Raw genomic sequence first — 21,564 nt, forward strand, 5'->3', positions numbered from 1 at the left:
ATTCACAAACAACTTCCATCTTTTACAAATTAATTCTCTTATATTGGTCATCAACAATTTTTAAGACCATCTTCAGATCATATTCAAAGTCTGCCTTTTCTGGGGATTTTTCTGTGGTAGGTCGTGACATCATGATACAATGAAACATTCACATACATCATTCATTACTTAGTAACAACTGGCCTAGAGCCTTGTTAGGCAGAACATGTGCAGTTCCCTTAGGGACCACTGCAAAAAGTTTAAGACTACAGGTGTTGGCAGTAAACCCAATTGGTAGCCGTCTGTACCACCCAGATTTGCCTGGTAGCTGTGGCTGAGTAGTCAGACTTCTCAAGAAGAGTTAGGCAGTATATAGAGTATACACATTAGGTACACAAATACAGTAGCACAAGCAAACACTGACCAGAGCTTTGGTATAAAAGTATATAATTATTTATTGAAAAACACACTTGTAAAAAATACACTGGCACTAATATGTCAAGCAAGTTCAAACAGTCATTAGAAATATATACACCTCCTTGATTAATTATTCGACAAGTCTTAGGAAGAGAACACCACTTATTATCAAATACAGAGGTGAGCGCTTAACCAAGATGCCACTCCAATAATTATTTAAAAAAGGGAGGGAAAAGGCAGAATTAGAAAAGCACACAATACCAACACTTTTAAAAGAACCACAGCAAGTCAAGAAAGGCAGAGTCTACTGTAGAGAAAGAAAGTTCATAGGCCAGGCCCACTCTTGGACAGAGCAAGGCGGAATGTGCCCAAGATCACACAGTTGAAGTACACTTTAAAAGTCTTTGCAGATAGTTCAAAAGGAGTTGGATCAGTTCAGAAAAGTTAGTTAACAGGTCCCAGGTCACCCCAGGATAGAGAGTCAAGGATTTACGGGACACCTTGAACAGTCTGTTGCAAGGGAGACCAGGCGGGACACAGTACCTGAAATGGTGAGAAAGCTGCAGCAGGGTCAGTTGTTCCTGGCAGCGGTTGCAAGTCGGTGCTTCGTCCAGGGGAAGAGAAGATCTTGACGTGGAGGAAAGCTGGAGGTCGTTACACTGCCAGGGAAAAAACCAGCCGCAGAGTTTCCCGGTTAAAAGGTACTACCCTTTTATTCGCGGTAGTGGTGACCACAAGACTATCCAGAAAGGCGAAAAGAAGGCGAAAATAGGGCGAACTGGTTAACCCCACCAGTTCAAAGGAAGGCTCTCCAGGATGAAGATCTCCTCTGTTGTTGGGAAGTGGTGAGTCGGTTCAGCAGGGCTCCACCGGTGGTGTCGTCATTGCAGGTCGGCTCAGCTTCTCCCTCTTCTTTATGCAGAAAACCCCCATTCACCAGTCCTAGCTGTCACTCAAACATGCTAAGTGGTGAGCCGGGTGGCTCACCATTGGGCCAATCACACAAGAGTGTGACTTGAGTTGCCGAGGCAACTCAGTCCAGGGTGCCTATTCCCCCCCTCCCACACATCCTGTAGACCCAGACAGAGTGGCACCACTTTTGGAGGCTTCTGTGCAGAAGCCCGCCAAAAGTGGAACAAAGGGCTCAACTTGGGTTGGAGTTAAAGAGGCAAACACAAACGCCATTTTAAAACAGAGTCCTGGAAAAAAGAAAAAGTGGTGCATTTAAAATGAATGGGAAAATTCCGGTGGAATATTTCGCGTGGTAAGCACTGCCACCAGCCAGAAACTCGAGGCGGGACTGCACAGTGCCCCCTCGAAAAACAGACCAAGGAGCAATCTAATTACCCCTACCAGTACTTCCACAATATGATGGTTTGTACTGGTTCTGTTCACAATTTAAGACTCGTAAAGTCAATGGTGACTTTTCATGCCCTGGGAGACGGTCAGTCCCAGGGTATGGAGTTTATGTTTGGGGGTCACTAGGACACCCATGTGTTACTGCACTGAGGGTGCTGTGTAACATCCCAAAAACACATGAAGCCCTATGGAGTAAAAGACCGCATAGCCCATAAAACACATTACAAAGTCAAAGGACATTCTCAAATCATGCCTAGGAGTGGGAGAAAAAGAGTCACTGTTAGCAGGAGAAAAAAAATAAACCCCAAAAATCCAGCAAAGCTGCTGGGGGACTCACTAGGTTTTGGAAATTAGCCTATAAAGAGAATTCTCCCTAACAGGCCTTTAACCTTAAGTGTAATTTGCACATAGTCCACTCCGATATTGTAGCAATACGAAGGCGGCCTGAACAAACAGGTTATATTTGAACTATGGATTGAGATCTCATCCGCCCCAGACTCCTGGCTTATCTTAAGGCATTAATCAATGCAACCACTACTCCAGCACATACAGCCTCTAGTTTCAACCTTTGGAAACGAGTGACTGTCAGGTACCCTGGCCCAAATTTTATTGCCAGCCCAAGCAAATGGTCAAACCCCTTCTAAGCGACTTCAACCCAACAAGCAAGTTTGTATCTGTTCCTTGTAGAACTGTTAAATCATAAATCTTCGCCCTGCTCACAAGCTGACCTTTTACTGGACGACTCATTCTTCAACCTTCCTGACCGCCCCTGACCCCTGCCCACCAGGCCCAAAAAAACATGTTATTCCTTCTTCACAGGGGGAGGATCTCAGGACAGGCCCCACTCTGCATGCACATTGAAACCCTTTCGGCTCTCCCCAGTTCCGATGTACTTTCTAGCTCCCTGTATAGATTGTGTTCATGTTACATTTGCGGTTTTAACATTGTACCTTTCTGCATGCATGCAACTGTAATATGTATGAATTCTAGACAAACAGTAACACTAAAAAGTAACATCTCATCCATAGATAACTACACTACACAAATATTTACAACTGTGTCCAGTTCAGCGCCACCCCAGTCAAATATGGCACACGCAACATGAACACCTCAATCATGGGATCCTTCCCAAACATCCCAAGCTTCACACCTACACCATATGCCCAGAGGGCTAGAAATGATCATCCTCATCCTCATCCTCCTCATCCTCCTCCTCCTCCTCCTCCTCCCCCTCCTCCCATCACCGACTGTCTTGACAGCTATTCATGCATGTGTGCTGCCAATGAGCTCTGCATTAATACCAGTAAGACAGAGATCCTTCTCATTGGGACCTCAGCTCCCTCCTACCCTCTTGCCGCCCTCTATGGGTCCCCCTCCTCTCATCCTCTTGCGAGGCAAAAAACAGGGGCATCATCTTGGACCCCTCGCTCTCCCCCGGCTCCCAGTTGCTGCTAGGATCAAGTTGAAGACACTCTGCATCACCCACAAGGCTTTCTGGGGCCATGGACCAGATATATATATATATATATATATATATATATATATATATATATATATATATATATATATATATATATATATATATATATATATATATATATATATATATATATATATATATATACATATACATATATATATCCCTGCTAGAGCCCTTCGGTCCTCTGGCTTCAACTCTCTGCAGATCAAAAGCTTCTCTTAAGAGACAGGGGGGGTAGATCAATCTCTCTCCTACACAGGAGACTCCCTCCGGAATGGTCTCCCTGCCCCCTTTAGGCTTGAGCCAGATCTCCTTAAGTTCCGGAAGCTCTTCAAGACCCTTGTTTACTCTTCTTCCTTCCTGTGGTAACGCCCGTCTGTCGCAGTGACTGGCTGCCTGGTTTCCCTCTGAGTTCTACAGGGCAACTTGCTCCGCCCGGCCCGGCCCTGCCCTGCCCATGCCCAGTCCAGTCCACCCACTTTCTTGCAATTAGCATGTAGACCCTCTCCCCTGGAGCTTGGCCTCCGCCTAACCCTCTTCCCTTCCACCCCCCTTCACTCTCTTCTCTTACCCTTCCCACGCTAGCACTCATTTCGCGGAAACCTCCCCCCAGCACTCCCACTTGTTACTGCACTTGCACGAGCCTAAGGTTACATGGCCTAGTAGGACCATTATTAACTTTCCCACTTGTATTTTCTTGGGATGGGCTAGCTTGCCACTTTTTTCTCTCCCATTTGTCCTAGCATCAGCCATTTGGTTCTTTACGAAACTGAGGCCAGTGGCAGAATTTCTGAGAAAAAGAGGAACCCACAAGTTCATTTATTTAGGCAGCATTCTACTCCGAGCAGGCTTGGACTGGTTTCAGCTAATCTGCACATTACAGTATTGCTCCTATATTGTTTGGGTTTTGCCATAAACTGTGAAAGTCTGAAAAAAGCCCTTCAAAGAAATAAAATTCCTGATGTTTTTGGTGGGATTACAACATCCTTCAGATTACCCATGTACAAGGTTCAGTCCATTAACAAAGAGCTCAGCAAGGAAATGGTCAGTGCTCTTGCTCCCAAATACGTAAGTATGTGCAAGAGGGATTCCATTAACCTCAATTCAGGCAGTTTTCTTGGGCCTTCTACATTGCAAAGCTTAAAAAGGGATAAGAATTTACGTGCCTGAAGGGGACCAGATTACTCCAATTGTTCCACTTTCCAAAAAAGCAAAGTCAGAATTGCAATGGTGGTTGGTACTTCTGGAGCCCTGGAATAGAAGGGGCCATTTCACCGACCACCACAGATCTTAGTCAGAGGTCAGCCAGCACATTGGTGTCAATCTGGACTGCAGTGCCACTCTCTTCAGGAACCTCCATGGGACACCTGTGTGACTCTGGAAAATTAAATGAGTGGCACGAGTCAGTGCCATTGGGGACGTTCTGCATCGCACACACGCAACATGCGGCATGCTGCTCTGCAACAGTTTGGAGCATAATGCCACATCCCCTGTGATCAGACCCCCAAAACCAGATCACAAAAGTCTCATTCTCTCCGATGTCTGATGAATGGCCATAACACAACTAAGCCTCCAGCTCTCCCAGCAACTTCAATATCCAGTGAGTGGATTAGCTGTATAAGATCCCTTTCCAAGCAGGATTTTCTCACCTATTCACACTGAACAGCTGTTTCAGTGCATTCTATGTGATGCACATGTTCAGGGGCTTCATCAGGGGTTGAGGAATGCAACAAGAATCAGCACCGGCTCAGCCATGGCCCATTTGCCAATTAGTCAATTGATTCTGTGTACGGTCCTTGTATTGTTAATGTTGTCAGTGTTTTCCACAACACGAAACCCAAGGAGAAATCCACAAAGTATCTTTGGGCTATTGTAGGCATTAAGTGTTTTTGGAAAATAAATATGGAATTAAGAGCAACAAGACGGCGGAAGAATCAAAGTTGCAATGTTGCTTACCTAAACCCAAAATCATTTTGATAAAAATAAAACAAGGCCTTAGGGAGTAAAAACAGATCATCCTGAACACAAATGCACAATTCCATGCAATTGGGCTTTTACTTTCTTTTCTCATTGGTAGAACCTAAACTCAAGAAAGCACTACCACTGCGTTCATTGGGTTTCACTGGTCGGAAACAGCCCGGGCCACAAGATAAGGCACGAACAAAACAAGGGCCTTAACTCCAAGCCTGGAGAATGCAGTATTATTGCAATCAGCACCCAGAGGCAAACCCTTGAGGAGCTAATGGGAATAAAACAAAAATGTAAAAACAGCTGTGCCGCTTCATTCGCAGCAGCGGCTGGGGAGAATCAGGATTGACATGGAAATGGAAGAGGGTACTCCACTCTGAGTCCATCTTCTATTTCCATGACAATGACCAGGAAGAAGCGAACGGTGCAGCCATGAGTGCCCTTTACAAGTAAGGAGTTGGTAGGGGGGTGGGGGGAAGGGGTGTTAAGGGGACAGGAGGAAGGGAAGGATGGAAAACAGCAGTAGCAGGTGATGCAGCCTCTCTGGTTGCTCCGAACCCAGGCTTGCATTGTAGACTCCAACCAGGTTTGGCGCAACCCGATTGGTTGCCGCACCCGCAAAGGGTGCTAATAGAAGAACAAGTTACTTACCTCTGGTTATGTTCTTACGACTGTATATTTTGCCCACGTATTCCTCATCTTTAGATACCTTCCCTTGCAGGTTTAGCCGCTGCGGGAAAAATAAATAATTCGCCAGAGGGCGTTGTGTGTCGATGCAGTTGACTCCATGTCCCTCGAGTGCCTCCGTCCCGAGGTAGACATCACTGATATGATAGATTATAATGCCCTTAATACACAGAGGTTTCTAAGCGCAGATCCGGAGATCGAATCTGTATTGCTCAGTTTCATCTTGCTTCCAAGTTAAGTACATTGCCCCTGAGCTATCCTCCTGAGATGATATAGATATATAACAAGTGCAGTTCCAGTTCACTTTTCAGTTTTTCAGCAATACCCAATGCTTCGAGAATTTTAAGGCGCTTCGGTTTCCTCAGAAACTGCGACATTTCAAAGGAAATGGTCTTGTCATCCGATTCATCGACCCTGAAGACCAGGTCTAAAAAGTGCCATGAATGCAGCGCCAACATGTCTATCACAGACTCCCATGGGGTGGGTCTGTGGTGCCTTGGTGTCAAGCACAGGACAGGAGACTGTGGGTCTTGCCAGTCTATGACAAGTAAGGTATGGAGGGAAGTTAGCAGCAGGAAGGTCCGCAACACAATCCTCGACAACACTGTGAAAAGGTGCTCGCCTGACGAGTCGAGAGGCAACTCTCCTCAGAGGAAAAGGTCCAAAACAACAATCCCGTTCTAGGTGCAGTTGGAACCATTCCTCGTCTTCAAAGAAGATGAAGAAAAGACTCCTTCAGTCTCCTTCCACTTCCTTAGATTACTCGCCTGAGAAGAAAATAGCCTGCACAAGTAGGTCAGCGACTCCAGCCAAATGGGAGGTGTTCAGGCAATAAATGCTGGATATCTTTGAGAAAAGGGCCCCAGCAAAAGAGCAAACAAGAGGCCATGCTCCTGTTACACCATCAAAAGCAGACAAGGAAAGGGCTATGACCAAATCCTGCACACCCTTGAGACGAGCCTGAAACCCCACAAGGGCATGTTGTCTGGACTGCACATCCGGTGCAAATCCACACTTCTCCAAACATGCAAATCTGTGTAGGACTGTGCTCACCGCCATGGTTCAACTGATACTGTCTGCAGAGTTCAAACCTGACTGAAGAGACTCGCACATCGCCTCCTTTCCATCTCTTAGAATGTTCAGGAAGCCGTCTCTTCCCTTGGGGGAGGTGTTCAGCCGCCATGGATATGCAGTCCCACAGTGTGAACGATCATTTTGCTAGAGCTCAAGGGGCATTCACTGATTTTAGCACCAGGCTTCCGTCAGAAAACACCTTTTTCGCCATTGCATCAAACCACTTATCGTCCCTATCTGGCGGAATAGTTGGATATGTAGCTTGCATTTGGTGTTGTAGCTGCCTGAACTACTAGCCTCTCTGGTAAGTGTTTAGACAAGTAGCCTGGATCACTACTTGAGAGCCTGTACTTTTGGTGAGGTTTTTGTTGAACGCCAGACTGGTTTCCGTTGCCTCAAATTTGCCTTGACCCTTGTCTGTAGGGTTATATGAAAAAGGTAGTACAGAGTCCTTCCGAGGTCTCTTATCGAGAATATCAGTAAGGTAGTCCTGTTCAAATGGAGGAGCAGGCCTGCTCCATCCCATAAAAGTCTATCACCCTGGACACAAGTTGCCTATATGAAGCATTTGCATGCTCTGGTAGGTCTGGCTTGCCAAATTGCATCTCTGGCGATGTGTCTATGCCACTTGCTGACTGTAGGTTCTCATAAAGCTCCTTTATTCTGGACTCCTCCTCCATTTGGTTTAGAATTTAGAACACCCAATGTTCCAGAGGCCCTCATTTTGGAGGAGTTTACTGGTCAGATGGTTCATGCTCCTCGTAAATGGAGGATAAGGACTTGAAAAGCATCCTTCCTAGGGAATGGTTTGTAGGTTCTCTCAACCTCCTTCGAAGCAATCAAAGGTTTTGTCTGTAATTGCTTTGACGTCGAGGACGTTGATGGAGCCCTCGAGGGGCTCATCCCCCTAACTCGATAGTCATTGTCAAGTCAAGACCGACGGTTCAAGGGGTTTCAGGCTGGTCTCCTCGGCACGCACAATTTGGCCTGCACCCCGTCTTTGTCAGCTTTAGACGATGCAACAGGAGCATGGCTTCTCTTTTCCTTTTTCAAGAGGGCCAGGGCCGCTTTCTCAAAGATATGTAGCATTCTTTGCCTGCACTCAGCAGGAGTTGCTGACTTACTTTGGCAGGTTATTTTCCTCTCAGAAGAATCGGAGTAAGTGGAAGTAGACCTGCGGCACCTTTTCATCATCTTTCTCGATGAAGGCAAGGAATGATGCAAACTGTTCCTAGAAGGGGAGTGTTTCTGGACCTTTTCCTCCGAGGAGAGTCACCTCTCCACTCGTCAGACGAGCACCTTTTCGGCAGTGTTGAGGGGGGATTTTGTAGGAGGCCTACCCGGTGCCAACTTCCCCTTATGCTCTCTCAATGCCTTACCTGTCGTGGACTGGCAAGAACCACAGTCTGGCGTCCTGTGCTCAACACCAATGCACCACAGACACACCGATGGGGATCTGGGATTGACATCTTGGCGCTGCAGTCATGACAATTTTTAAACCTTGGTCTTCAGGGTCGATTAAAGCCGATGACGAGGCCATATTCTTCAAAATATGCAGTTTGAGGAAACCAAAGTGCCGCGATTCTGAAAGCGTTAGCCATCGCGGAATAACAGAACTGAAGCGAACAGTCACTGCGCGTGCTATATAGAACAGTGATGACATTGACCTTGACACAGGGGCCCTCGAGGGAGATTGAGTCGACCGCATCGACGCAGAGCGCCCTCTGACGAAATGCATTTTCCAGAGCAGCTAAAGCTGGAAGGGAAGATACCCAAAGACGAGGAATTTGTGGGAGGGCAATCCATTCCAAGATAACATTTAAGAGAAGCAGGCATGCTCTTAACACCATGTTAAATAACTCTTGATAAGCTTGAAGTTGATCAGAACCGGCTCCAAACATTTAGTTCAGAGAAGGGAACTAAAGGAGAGGAATAAACATCCATGACACACGAGCCTCAGGTCCATGACTTCTATAAGCATTGCGACTTCAAACCCTACAGCAGAATGCTTCAGAAACCAAAACCATGAGTGTACAGAGCATACAGATAGCTAAAGAAGTATACCCCTGTGCGTTTTGTCTAATGCAGAGTGAAAACATACATCGTGGGCGATCTCGTCCCACTTGTGGCAATTATAACTCGCCAGGAGCGTAGTTATAATCCAGGAGTGAGGATTGTTGGCTATCCTCACTTGGTAAGCAGCTGAGGAAGCTACCTTCCTGTCCACAGAGTACCTCTTTTTGCTCTCATCGTCAGGTGGGGGTTCGGCAGAGGCTAAAAGCATGCCCGCGCTTTTTCTTGTGGTAGTCACCGCGAGAGGGTCGGCCTATAGCTGACCCCTGATGTACAATGGGTCAGACAGGACTGGTCTAACCATCTTAATGCAAGGGTTGACTGCCCTTGTCAGGTTGGGGTTAAGTAAGGAAAGTTGAATGCGCCTTTGGATAGACTGGAGCAGTGGAATTAACTGTGCTGCAGATCTTATCCCCACGGATGTCCTCCACAAAGTCCTTGTCGACTTGTGCCTCCTGGGTATCGATTTTAAAAAGGTTCTGCAGCTTTTAAAAGAAAATCATTATGCTGCAGCTGGTTATTCACCGGGAAATCAGCTACCGGTTGGTCATTATGGTCTGGAGATTGAATGATGTAATCATCACCATATTGTCTGTATCGTCTATGCCCCCTTGGTCCCATTAGTCTGCTATTGAGCCAGGGTACTGTGAACCTGAAGTGTCAAAACAGTACAGGTAATCAAATATGTTTTTAGAGGTACTAGGCTGTGCAGCGTCTAGGCGGGGTCATTTGGCGTTGGGCTGTTTATAAGCTGCATCACCTTGAAGGGGCCCCTGGAGTTTGGTAAATTGATCAGGGTGTTGATCAAAAAAAAAGTTAGACATTCTCCTCTTTACTCTATCGAATTGTTCTGGGGTCCACTAAGTGGAGCTTGGCAAAACTGTGGGAACAGGGGTAGGGAAAGGCTCTGGTGTAGAGTGCGGTTTGTGGTACATTGCCCCTGAGAGGGTGTCGCTAGGGGCAGAGTGTTCCTCATCCTTTGTAACCAGTGTTTTTGAGGATAGGTGCGTCGAAGATTTTGATTTTTTTCAACATTTTGGATTCGAGGAGTGTCTGGGACATGTTTTTTAATGAGTTCTCATTTTTTATAAACACGTCTTTCGACGCAAGGTTGCCAGTAACTGAGGACTTGTTAGATTTGCTCGTTAGATTCGGAAACTGGCTTCAGCGTCTGTTTTGAGGGCCTATCATGTGGAGAACACAATAGCCCAGAGGACAGGGACTTTTCGGACCTTGCCTTCGACACCGCGTGTGGTTTATCGGTCGTCGGCCTGGTCAACTGTTGGCCATTTGGGGTTGGGAGGGGGGGTGGCCGTTTAGTGTGGCGTGCAGTTTGGGTGCTTGAGCCATTAGGTTTGTCTCCATAATAGAAACGCTGGCCTGCCTGTTTAGTCGGGGGCTCGCATGTGGGAAACAGTCTGGTCCCAATCGCCCTCGGTGTCACTTAGGACGATGATGCTGCCATCATCGCTGGAGGCTTCCTCAACAGGCATGGCGGCCTCGGCCGGCATGGTGGGCCCAGCATTTAGTCTTCCAGTCATTTAGTGTCTTAGGCCAAAACAGTTAGCAGGACTTGCACTGTTTTTTCGGAATGGTCCCTAGGAAGGGAGAGATTACACACCGTGTGAATCCTTCCAGGGAAACCACCTGTTACAGGAAGGACACAATTTAAACAGTGTTTTCCATAGTATGGAAAGATGGCAGCTCGGCGATGTAAAAGGAAGAATAAGGAAATAGGCAGTCTCAAAATGAAATGAATTATGACCTCCCCCCCACTCTCCTTATTGTGCACGGCCGCGGCCCATTGGCGCCCAGGTAGGCCGCAGACTAAGTTCGTCGATACGGGTGAGTCGTTGATGCATGGTCTTGCACTCAAAAGCAGTCGCAGGAGATCTTGCAGTATACGGCCACCGAAAGAATAGAAAGTCTAAATTTAAAATTAAAGGTAAAGGCTTCAGCCAGAAGAAGGAACTCTGCAACTTGCATCCTACTAGAATGATGGAAAAAACTATCTGAGGGACCTCGATGTGTGAGGGACCATAAGTATAGGAGACGTCACACTAGGGATCGTATTACTGGCCCGCCTTGTCTACGTCCTTTTGAGTTTCCAAAACCAAAAATGTAATGCTCCGTGGCTACCACTAGATGTCAGCATACGCATAGCATGTGATCTAAGCAGATCCACAAGCCTCAGAAATCCCTTTTCTGTACAGCCGATGGGGATAGGATTCTGAATTCTTCCTATCAAACTAGCTGAAAAGGTAAAATCCACGTACACTTAGCAGGCCAGATCTATATGGTTACTAAATTTCAAAGAGGTCCCAAGCGACGGGGTTGGTTGGGTGTGGGGGGGCATCTATTGCTTCAGTAAGAGGTCTCAGACACAGAATGTTAAGCTGTTAAGGGCATATGAAGCACAGAGGCTAAACAGAGGCAATCAGGTGGAATGAACTGCTCTAATCCGGAAAGCCTCTTGAATAGCTTCTGGTTTGCTGCAGCCAAAAAAGCCTTAGCTTTAGCTTGTCTGAGCTGTAATGTTGAATTTGGAAATACCTTTTTCCCCCCTATGGCTTTTGGGGATCAGACGTCCTTGTTTAGGAAATGTGATGCACACAAAGAGGAAGACGAGGGTCTTGAATAAAGTGTCACCGCCTCCATCACTGAAGAGGTTGGCTGAGAGCAAGTGGTAAGGGAGACCTCCGATGATTAGAGCCTAATGGCTGCATTTATCGGTCTAATGAAAGTAAGATGTAATGGGGCATTGCCCCAAAGCTTCCTGGCCTCTGCTAGTACACTTTTGGAAGAACGACTCATCCTAGAAAGGGCTCCAATACTCCCAATCTTGGATTATCCTTCCAACAGCCAACATTGCCACTGCGGTAACTAAATTAGGGGGAGAGAAATTAAGGTTGTTCATATATAGCAGTGAACCTTTTGGAGTTATGCCTCCACTTTCACATCAAGGTCATGGTACAAAATCTCCCGTGGAGAAAAGCTTTAGAGGCAGATGGGCGCTTCAGCCATTGGTAGGATGCCAGAAACTGGCACCTGCCCACAAACGTACCATACAAAATTCAGCAGCTGACCCTGCTGAACGATGCGAGAAGTTAATCCAATGGTATAATACCCTGCTTTCAGTAAGAATCTTTACTCAATTTTTCACAATTCCAATGATTTTTAATGTGATGCATTTTATTATTCACTTTTCCAGGGAGACTATAACAGCAGCAATTCGTCTAGCTCAGGAATTTGCAATCTTTTGCTCTATCGATGGTTTGGACTAAAACTATCCATAGTCAGCGGAATCAGTGGCGAGCGATCATTGGATTTTTAGTCCGGAACATCTGGAGAGCAAAATATTGCAGATCTCTTCTCGCTAAATGGTCCGATGTGGGGGCTCCCACCTGACTGACAGGACCTGGAGCCTCACAGCATGCCGGTCATGTACCACTCTGCTACCTTCAAAAAGTTTCCCTGCCCTGACAAAGGGACTCCATTCCCTCCAAAGCCTGGCCAACCCTCCAGACTAAATCCACTACCAGCCCAGACAACAGCTGCAAGATTTACAACCAGTGTAATCTGTAGTTTAGGGCTGGCCCTTTCATCTCTTACTGGGGAGAAGTGTACATTCTCAGGAACAGCAATCTAACAAACTTGGCCAGAGTTTGCCCCCCTTGTCCTACACCCTGTGATTTCAATCCCATTCCCGTCACCAAGTCCCCTTGGAAACAGCCGGGTTCATCATGAGTGGGCTTTGGAGGGGGTAGCAACAGCCTAATAAGAGAACAAGTCTCCCTCTCTTCGACAGTAATGAATGTTTTCCCAAATTAAGACCCGAACAAAGGTGTTTGTCCTCTTCAGTGTAGCCTGCCTGTTATTGGCGGGGGAGAGGTGATTGGGCGGGGGCATAATGCACCCTCACCGAGTCCATTAATACCTGGTTACAAAGGAGTGTGGGAACCCCTCTACTGAGAACGAACATGGATGAAATATCCTGGCCCAAAGCTGTGGCTCTGCCTGGTGTCTCCCACATAACCTTCCCCATTTTGGCCTGCCTCCCAAGTACACAACAATAAAAGAAATGTCCAATCCCCTTTTGGGAGAATACTTCTGAGAGAAACCAGGGATCCCAGCCCCCCTCACCATCTCTGGGCTAACGCTGTCCGTTGACTTGACTGGCACCAACCCCCGCCCTCCGCAAATGGATGAAAGCCCCAGCAGACACACGGGGCACAACACCCAAGCAAGTTAGTGAGAGGTGTCTCGGCCTGACAACCAATTTACTAAGGAAGGTGAAATGAGAGCGTGGGGGTCTTCATATCGCAGACAGACCCACCTGCACCCAAGGTTTATGCCTCAAAGCAGAGAGGTACCATGGCACACTTAAAATGGCAGCTGTCTGGAGGGGCTAGTGGTAGGCTTGTCTTAAATGCTTGGTATAGCCACCATTTGCATGGTACAGAAGAACAAGTTACTTACTAACTGACAACGTGCTATCAATTGGATGTTCCTCCAACGTATTCCTCATCTTAGATGTATTCCATCCAGCTTTAGCTGCGTCGGAAAAAAAATTCGGCAGAGGGTGACAATGTCGTCGAGTCGATGGTCCCTCGAAGGCCTCGTCGAAGGAGACGTCATCGGGTATACAAGAAGCATGCGCGGCACCCATTGGCCTCAGTTCTGTTTTTCCCCCCTCCCTCTTGTTCTACTGTGTAGATTGTGCTGGTAGTCAGGTGTTAGCCTTGCGAGACTTGAAGTGGCAATAATCTGGACAAATCTACAGAGGGGTAAGCTGGGAGGGCGATGAGGAATAAGTTGGAACATCCAATCGAAAGAACATTACCAGTTGGTAAGTAACTTGTTCTTCGAGTGGATTGTGTCCTCCAGCATATTCCTCACCTTACACAGACGCCCAAAGCAGTATGGACAATTCTCTAGAGGGTGTAGATTTTTTGATACCCTTATATGGCTGAATATAGTACTGCTTTACCAAAATTCAGCACCTTAAAAACTGGGAAGCATCCAGACTATAGAAGTTTGAAAAAGTATGCAGCGAAGACCAAGTTGCTGCTTCACAAATGGATTTTATGGGAACACCGTCTTGAAGGGCTGTCGAAGAGGCGATGCCTCTGGTGGAATGTGCCCTTAAACCTTCTGGTGGGTCTTTCTCCGCTAATCTATAGAATTCTGAAATGCAAAGCACAATGCAACGTGATATGGTTTGTTTCGACACTGATTGACCCAATGTCCTTCCGTTGTAGCCAATGAAAATTTGATTATCCACTCTAAGCTTGGAAAGCCTAGAAATGTAAAAGCTTAGAGCTCTTTTCGGATCTAACTTGTGCAATCTTTCCTCTTCCTTACTAGGATGAGGTGGAGGATAGAATGCGGGTAGAATAATCTGATTCAAATGACAATCGGACACAACTTTTAGGTAAAAATGAGGGTTTAACCATTAATACCACTCTGTCCCTATGGAACACAGTATAGGGAGGCCCAGAAAACAGTGCCTGCAATTCGCTCACTCTTCTTGCAGATGTTAAAGCAACTAGGAAAGTAGTTTTCCAGGTCAGTAATCTTAATGGACAAGCGTGCAAGGGTTCAAAAGGGACACACATTAAGAATTTTAGAACCAGATTAAGATCCCAAATTGGTACTTTGAAAGGGTAATGAAGAAACACATTGGCGAGTCCTTTTAAGAATTGTACTACTAAAGGAATTTTGAAAAGGGAGCATTTTTCCGACGAGCGCTTGAAGATGTAAAGCGCTGCAAGATAACCTTTAATGGTCCCAACATTTAGACCTCTATGTGCTAGGGACAAGAGGAAGGACAGTACTTCCGGGATAGAACATAGAAAAGGATCAACATTCTTTTCTCTGCACCAGTTACAAAACTTTTTCCCCCAACAGCAATGGTTTAGAGATTTTGTTGCTGGTCTTCTTGCCGAAAGCAACACCTCCATGACGTCATCTGGAAGATCCCAATCCTTGTATCCCAGCCTTTCAGATACCAAGCATGAAAGTTGAGAATCTTGACCTCTGGATGGAGAACCTGACCCTCCATTTGTGAGAGAAGGTCCTCTCTCTGAGGAAGACGTACCGGGGGACAGATGGACATGTCTAGAAGGTCCGAGTACCACGTTCTCCTGGCCTAATCCGGGGCAATTACGATCATGCGGTTTCCGAACCGTCTCAGTCTCCTGATGACCTGAGGAATGACGGGAATCTGAGGGAATGCATATTTCCCCCCTCTCAGGGGAAATTCCCTTGAGCAATACCTTTCGCACTTCCGGTTGATTCCGGTTACAAATGGGTCTACTTGAGGTGTTCCCCAAAGGGCGAAGATCTCTTGAATGACTTCCTGAGCCAGTTCCCACTCGTGGGACACTGCTCTGCCTGCTCAGAGCAGCCGCCGTCATTCTCCTCCCCAGCTAGATGAACTGCCGTTAAGGAGATTCCTTCTTGAATTGCCCAATACCAGAGCTGCATTGCCTCTCTGCACAGAGGTAGTGACCCTACACCTCTTTTTTTTTTAGATAATGCATGGCCACTGTGTTGTCCGTCATTATCAAGACATTTTTTTCTCTGACAGATGGTAGAAAAAGTCTTCAGCGCTAGTCCGATTGCTCTCAGCTCTAAAATGCTGATGTGTAGTTGGACTCCGATGGAGACCAGCGACCGCTGATCGTTGGCATGAGCTCCGCACCCCATGAGTGAGGCGTCCTTCACTACTGTAATCTCCGGCCATGGTTGCCAAAACTGCTCTCCTTTCAGGATATTCTCTGTGCAAGTCCACCACAGAAGATCTGCCGAACTTTGTTCGGAATCTGAAGAAAATCCGTCATTTGACCTGAGACCTGGGACCATTGAGTCTTTAGAGCCCATTGAAGGGATCTCATCCTCAGGCATGCCTCTGGCACTAGGAAGATGCAGGATGCCATGAGGCCGAGTAACCTTAAGAATTTGTAGCCCTGGAGATTTCGGGCATTTTGGAATTTGGAAACCATCTGAAGAAAGCCTTGAGCCCTCGACATGGGAGGCCAGCTCTTTCCCAAGGATGTGTCTAATACAGCCCCTATGTACTGGAGCTGTTGGGAAGGTGTCATTTGTGACTTTTTGAAATTGAGGGAGAAGCGCAGTTTGTGGAGGAAGTGGCAGGTGACTTTCAGATGATCCAGTGCTTGTTCGGTAGAACGTGCCCTGATCAACCAATCGTCCAGGTAGGGGTAGACGTGAATCCCCCTCCCCCCTCCTGAGGTGTGCTGCCACCACTACCATCAACTTGGTGAAGACCCTCGGGTGGAGCTCAATCCGAATGGCAGGACTCGAAACTGAGTGCGAGTTGCCGACTACGAACCTCAGGTATTTTCTGCGCTTGAGATGAATGGGCACATTAAAATAAGCATCCTGGAGGTCCAATGACACCAACCAATCCTGAAGTTGCCGGGCCTGAAGGATCTGAGAAAGAGTAACCATCTTGAACTTGTCCTTTCTGAGGAGCTTGTTCAAGCATTTAAGTCCAAGATGGGTCTCAGTCCTTCGTCCTTTTTGGGGATCAAAAAATAAGGGGAGTACCATCCCTCGTTTCTCTCCGCTAGAGGTACTGCTCTATAGCACCTTTCTCCAGCAGGGATAGAACTTCCTGCTGCAGGAGCTGGTCTGAAAACTTCAAAAAGGTGTCTCCCTGGTGGATTGCTTTGTGGTTGCGTTAGATAAGGAAGGCAGTAACCATGGGCTATTATTTCTAGAGCCCAAACATCTGAAGTAATGGCCCGCCATTCTTGCAGATGCTGCGACAGCCTGCCTCCCACTGGTGTCTTGTGATGCAAGTCCTCAAAGCAGTTTTGTGGCGGTTGCTGCAGCCGCGGATGGCAAAGAGGCTGCTGCTGGCTTCGCACGTTTTCCTCGTTCCACCGCAAGTGGCCTTTTTCTGGCCCCTTTGACTGGCCATTCCTATCGCCTTTCCATATGAGGAGTAGTAACGATAGGATCGTCCCCTCCAAGATTGTTCTGGCGCACGAAAAGGATGAGGTTGCCTAATAGCAGCTCCTAAAGGCTTAGCAGCTGCTTTTGAGCTCTGTAACCACTCAAGGCTCTAGTCAGCCTTGCTGCCAAAAAGGGCATGTTCAGAGTGGCGCAAAAACTAGCGGACGAAGGGGTCACACTAATTATAGATACAGCCGGGCCTGCCTGTTGGGAGGGTTTCCCAGACCACGGAAACTTAAACATGTTGGGAAATTGAAGGACTTGGCATATGTGCTCGCAAAACGAAGGATTGCCATGGGATGGAAGCAGCGCCATAAGCCACGGGTGGAGGTATGGTGGCAGGATTTGCAGAAATGGGCGGAGGCTGAAACGGTGGTATGGCAGGAGGCATGTAGCAAGTGTGGGGAAGAAGAAGTGAGTACCCTGCTGGCATGGAGAGTATTAATAGCAGGACTGTTTGGAACAGTAACGGATTCTGCAGTCTCAGAAGGAGGTGATACCCTGCCACACGCAGCAGATACTGAATGAGAAGGACAAACAAGCTCTTGAGGGGGGAGGGATTGGGGGAGCAGTGGTCTTGACTAATTGATGTTCATGTGTTTGTTGCACAAAGCGCTGCCAGTTTGGTTTGTATTGTTTGTTTTAAAAAAATAATAAAAAACGTTTTTAAAAAAAAGGGCATGTTCAGAAGGCGGTTCTGTAAGTCTGGTGCGAAACCCGACTTAAGTAACCACGCAAATCTGCGCATTACCGTGCTTGTACCCATGGACCTGCTCTCACTATCTGCAGTGTCCAATCCAGATTGAAGGGATTCCTGCATGGCCTCCTTTCCATCTCTAACAATGGCTAGGAATCCTTCCCTTTTGTCCCCCTCTGGTATGTGCTCCGCCGCCATTGCAATGCACTCCCGCAGAGTGTATGAAAATTTTGCCAAGGCAACATGTGGAGTTGGCTGATTTTAACGCCATACTCCCAGCTGAAAATACCTTGCGTGCCCAGCCATCCACGCGCTTGTCGTCCCTGTCCGGAGTGATAGAAGGGTACACCACTTGATTTGAAGCTGTGGCTGCCTGGACCACCAGACTATCAGGAGTGGGATGTTTAGACAGATAGCCGGGGGTCGCTACTGGCAGGGCGGTATTTTGATGTAAGGGATTTATTCACTGGAGGAATAGAATCCGGAGTCTCCCAATTTTTGGCCACCGTATTTTGCAAGGCTACATGGAAGGGTAGGATTGGATCTTCGGTGGGACCATGGTCCAATATATTGCTCAAATCATGCTGGATGAATTAGGTTGGTGATCTAGCCCATCCTAAATAATCGACCACTTTTGTCATTAGTTGATGGAATGGCATGCCCCCCCCCCTGGTTCTGGCCTACCAAAATCTATTTAAGGAGATGTATCAAAGCCGCTTGCATTATGTAAGGATTCCACCAGGTCCCTCATCCTGCTTTCTTCAGAAATCAGGCATTCTGGGACATTTGGGATACCATATTCGAGTCCAAAGAGTACATTCTCCTCATCAGATCTCTCCTGTTCCTCAAAAATTAAGGTCAGGGACTTGAACAATTCCTTCCTAGGAAGAGGTTTAAAAACCTTTTCTGGGAGAGGTGGGAGAGGTGCGTTAGTGGAACCTGAAGGCATTACAGGCTTTGCAGCCTTCTCTTTTCCTTTTTCTGGCTGAGTTGGCTGAACTGGAGCCTTTGAAACCTTTGGTGCTGAAGCCTTCGGGGTCGACGGCGACAAAGGCATCGATGGCGCCGACGAAGTAGTAATCTTCGATGAGCCGGCTTTGAGGCACTCTTTGAAGATTTGCCCTTCGAGGTGCTTTGGTTTTCAGACAGCGTCGGTGACCTCGAGCGGTCGACTCGAGCGGTCTTTCGCTTGGCGTCCTGGAAGGTTCTCGATCCTTCCCTTCTTCAATCACCCGGGCTCAAGGGCGCGCGAGTGTCGGAGCGATGATGCTCCCGGCCGGCTTCCGAAGAAGGCACAGGCCGAGGCTTTGCTTTCTCCAACACCTCCATCATTTTAACTCTGAATGCTTCCCACTCTTTGGAGGAAGAATGTTTTGTGGGGCATTTCATCCTTTCTGGGAATTTGTCCGAGGATGAGGTGGAGGGGGACCTGTGGCGTCTTTTCTTCGATTTATTTGTCGAAGACGAGCGATGGGAATTGCTTCGGGACCTGGACCGATTCCTTTCGCGTCAAGGAGACTTCTCCTTAAAGGGACCTCGACTCGACGCTCAAGGCTTTCCAATCGGATTTACGACGTACCTGTAGTTTTCCCCTTCCTCTCTCGCAAGGCCTTCCCCATCATCGCCTGACACTTCGTACAGGCCTCCATGTCGTGGCCTTCCCCGAGACACCACAGGCATTCTCGGTGCGGGTCCGTGATATACATTTTCGAACTGCAAGATTTACACTTTTTGAAACCCGATATCGATATATATCAGTATTATGCACTGCGTCACAGACTTCAAGGCGCACCGAATCGCCGAAGCAACAAGCACCGCGGAAAAACTGAACTGAGGCCAGCGGGCACCGCACGTGCTACTTCTATACCCGATGGCGTCACCCTCGACGGAGGCCTTCGAGGGACCATCGACTCAACGACATTGACGCATAGCGCATTCTGCCGTACATTTTTTCCAAAGCAGCTAAAGCTGGATGGAATACATCTAAGGCGAGGAATACGTTTGAGGACACAATCCACTCGAAATAAGAATACTACGAGTCTCAAAAATTGAGATTGGAACGGTACAAAAGCAGTGTAACTTTACATAAGATAACATGGATAGTGCTTTAAAATCATTTAAAGAAAACATTCAAGGCAGCCAAAAAGAAGCCCCTCACCATCAGTGGAGTATACCGATGAAGAAGGGCACCTTAAGAAAGTGGGATTCTGCAAAGTTCAAAATTTGCATTAAAAGTGACTAAAGCAAGAAAACATTAATAGTTTAAAAATATATAAAATATTTTCGAAGTCAAACATAGCCCCTCACTATCAGCCAGATATAGTTGTGAGGAGGGACACCCTAGTGGGATTCCAAGAGGTTCAAAATGTGCATTAAAAACTAAACAGTGCATACAACTCAACATTTTAGAGGTTCAGAAATAGCTCCTCATTATCAGCAGTCAATACAGATAAGGAATCAGGGTTCGAAATTGATATTCGATGAGCAGGAGCTAAAACCAGCTCTTGTGCGTCTGGCATCGCCAAGGAGGCAGGGGCTACCACTGGGGGAACCAGGAGCCAGTACCCAGCTCACCATGAATCCAACTTCCACATGAGATGCAAACGTTTCCTTTTTGCACATAATGTTTGATTCATTGTGTTTAAATGTGTACTAGGTGTGTCCTAATTCTTCTATGCTAGCATTATCAAATACTCAAAGTTAATGTCACGTATGCAGGTTTTGTAAGGGACAACCTGCTTGGGTAGCTGTTGCTTTCAAGCTAACCAAGCTCTCCTAGACTAGAGGCAAAGGCTTAATAGCTGTCAGCTCGCCTCAATTTCGAACCCAGAGTAGCGATACCTTAAAGAGGTGGTTTGGTGATCTGCAAATGTGCAAAATTAACAAAGGGGTGTTATTTGAAAACTACATAAACCTACTCTAAAAAGGTCAAACTACCTTTACAGGAATTTGATGCAAAGTCCGAAAATGCAAACCAGATTCTCATCACATCAGGGAAAGATTTAATATTACATAAATAAAATAGATTTACATATCACTTACCAAGCTATTAAATGCACCATCTCCCTTGGACTTTCTATTTACTACTGCAGTCTTCTAGCTCATAAAGGCTATTATTTTAGGGGCAAACTATTAACATAATAGGCATATACCAAGTTTCGATAATAAAGTCTCACACCACCTCTTACATTTACGAAATGGCCACAGGTGTCATACTTCCATTGCACAAGTACCTTTATAATTTTCACGTGTGGCATGACTTATTTGTACTCTTGACACTGTACATCTTTGCCCTGAGTGTATTACTACAGTGCATCATTTATATGGTGCCTACTCTGATCGGACCAATGGTAGTGAAGCAAAGTTTACACACAATTAGAGTAATTCTTCAGCTCCAAATCTCGCCCAATTTACATCAGTAAATTTGCAGTCAGATGCCATGCACTTATGGTTTTTATAGGATGGTTTCTAAATCAATCTTCCTCATTCCCTTTCTTGAGCCATTCATTCACTTTTTTTCCACAGACTATCCTTGGCTACCATTTCTAAAAGTTGGTTTGACATGTCCACATTATATACCTAGGATTTGTAGTCAGTGCGCGCCACCTAATCATTCTGGTCTTAACCGTTCAAGGGCTTCCAGAGCACATCTCTGAACCATTAAACAATCAACCATTCTTCCACTAATTTAGTACTTCTTCCATGGTAGCAGAAACCACTGTCAGCGGAAAAAGCTTTTTACCCAATTGTCTTTCTTATTGCCCCTCTTTCTGGATGTGCATTCCGTCTGATCCACTGCCTACCATTACACAAGCACCCCTACTTATACAATCAAATTCCTCTA

General features: G+C 46.6%; 1 protein-coding gene across 1 annotated transcript in view; it reads right to left on the minus strand.

The window, feature by feature from the left end:
* The window catches only part of TFCP2 (transcription factor CP2), a 1,231,094-nt gene that overhangs the window by 1,097,996 nt on the left and 111,534 nt on the right, over window positions 1-21,564 (minus strand). The gene's annotated exons all lie outside the window — the stretch shown is intronic.

Source organism: Ambystoma mexicanum, chromosome 3q, assembly GCF_040938575.1.
Source record: "Ambystoma mexicanum isolate Mex_15411 chromosome 3q, UKY_AmexF1_1, whole genome shotgun sequence".
Taxonomy (NCBI): domain Eukaryota; kingdom Metazoa; phylum Chordata; class Amphibia; order Caudata; family Ambystomatidae; genus Ambystoma; species Ambystoma mexicanum.